Source organism: Penaeus monodon, chromosome 42 (genome assembly GCF_015228065.2).
Source record: "Penaeus monodon isolate SGIC_2016 chromosome 42, NSTDA_Pmon_1, whole genome shotgun sequence".
Classification (NCBI taxonomy): domain Eukaryota; kingdom Metazoa; phylum Arthropoda; class Malacostraca; order Decapoda; family Penaeidae; genus Penaeus; species Penaeus monodon.
The window spans coordinates 25223282-25225781 of record NC_051427.1 but is presented as its reverse complement, the minus strand read 5'-3'; positions in this window follow the sequence as shown (position 1 = coordinate 25225781).

The window sequence follows — 2500 nt, the reverse complement described above, 5'->3', positions numbered from 1 at the left end:
TATATATATATTGCTATATATATATATATATATATATATATATATATATATATATATATATATATATATATATATATATATATATGAATCATGTACTCAGACATGCACACACGCGCACACACACACGTATTTAGATATATATATATCTACACAGGCATATATAGATAGGTCGTTAAATATAGATATATATAGATAGAAAGGTATTACATGTATATGTATATATGTATGCATATATGTATTTACACACACACACACTCACACACACACACACACACACACACACACACACACACACACACACACACATATATATGTGTGTGTGTGTGTGTGTGTGTACACATGTGCATATGTATGTATACAGTACATGTATATATCTATGTATTTATACATATGAATCAACACATATGTATATATTGTTTATGTTTCCATATATATATATATATATATATATATATATATATATATATATATATATATATATATATACCACACAAAAACACAAACACACACGGATATATATATACATATATATATACGTATATATGTGTATACCTATACAGTCATGGTATTTTATAAGCGATGTGTTTAGCTTAGCCTCTTACAGTAAGAATACACATTTTTTCCTGTACGTACCTGCGTGCGTAATTGCTTCTTTGAAGAGAACTTAGAGTAACGGAAGTTCCATGGTAAACGAGTGAAAGTCAGTTCGTGGTAAAGGCTAAGCGACAAATAATTACCAAAGCGGCGTGAAGATATGACACTGTTCTCATTTCCCTAATTTCCACAGGTAAATGCTATGCTGAGGTGTTCAGAATTAAGATGATGAAGATGAGTTTGAAGGTGAAATGGAGAGAGAAGGACTAAGAGGGAAAAATCATACTTTTCATACTTTATGAATTCCCTGTTCTTCCTTTTCGCTTTCTGGCTCCCTTGTGTATAGCAGACGAAAGTAATAGTAATTTTTGTACGAAAGATAAAGTCAGCATGAGTAATCAAGTAAATGATAATCATCCAAGTGTCAAGAACATATCATTTTATGTTACGTGGATCTATTTCTGGTAACAGTTAGCACAAACCCCTATTATCTTACGAAGAAAAGATTGAATATTTCTTTCCTTATCAATAGATAAGTAAAAATCGAATAACTTGCCAAGAGGAGATAGGCAAGTATATAGACAAGCTGTGACTCAAAGCTCAGTGGCTCAGACTGGATCTTTCAGTCTGTTCTGTTTACTTTTACCGAACACAAATTCAGTGCACCTGTGATCAGTACTCAGGAATACCACCATGAAAGCAGTGAAACAGTTATATAGTATTGTTTATCTGATAAAAAAGTAGTAAACAAAAGTAAAACGAACAGCTTGGTTCAAAGTTTAAATGCATATACAGAAATGACAGTTACCAAAGGACAGTGAAAAGTAGTGGCCGATTTTATAAACGTTGGTATCCCTGCTGCCAAATGCATGTCTTGAATCACCAGCCAACTGATAGCAAAGGCCTCTTTTGTAGCATCTCCGAAATCCTTAACACTTTGTGATACATTCTGATGTATCTTCCAATATGCTAGCCCATTATGTGCACATTACTGGAACTTGAGGCCTTATTTCCGCTGACAAAAAACTGTCTTACGACACTAGAAACTGTCGCTAATTTCATTCGCGACATTCCCCGGGCCGGTCGCGACAGCAACTCTGCCAATGTTCCTACGCTGTTGCCAAAGGCTCCACTCCACCCCTCTTCCTAAGAATCGGGCTTAAATTGAAGAATCTGATTTTATTTTTGAATTATATTAAATTATCAACCACTGTTTTACATATATTACATTAGGAAACAGCAGTATATACAAGTTCTTCGGTATCAACATTTTAAAAGTACAAAAAAAACGATTTAGAACTACCGAAATCAGTTGAAAATGCGCGGGCCCTAAGCGCCTCCCATCATACTTTTTCCTTCGTCTATCGACATCGGTTTCGAACGTCACACTCCTTTAAATATTTTGAATATGTCACTTTTTATTATTTGATATTAATTACATTTAGAAGGATACACAAGTTTGCGCCTTCATATTCAATTATACATACACAAGAAGTAAACTGATTATGTAGAACATAATATAAATTTCCTTAAATTAGTAAATGCTTCCTCCATTGTTATGCGTGAGGTCACTACCATCCACTTCACAAGAAGTTCGCTGAACATTAGGCAGAGGCCCATCTCTTTCCAGCACCACTCCTACATCCCATACCAAAACTCATATACTCCCTACGTTCACCACCCGCTTAAGAGGTCAGCCGAACCCTCTACCATCTACACTAACTACCACCATCCCCACACCCCCTGCAACCCCTATGTGCACCACCTTCATAAGAGGTCTGGCGAAGCAAACCCTAGATACAATTACGCCTACAACCTCCTCCATTACCTCACCTCCGGTCACGGCTTCAGGTACCGCTACTGAGCAACAGGAGTGTTGATAAATAGCTTTTTTTTTTTTTTTCCA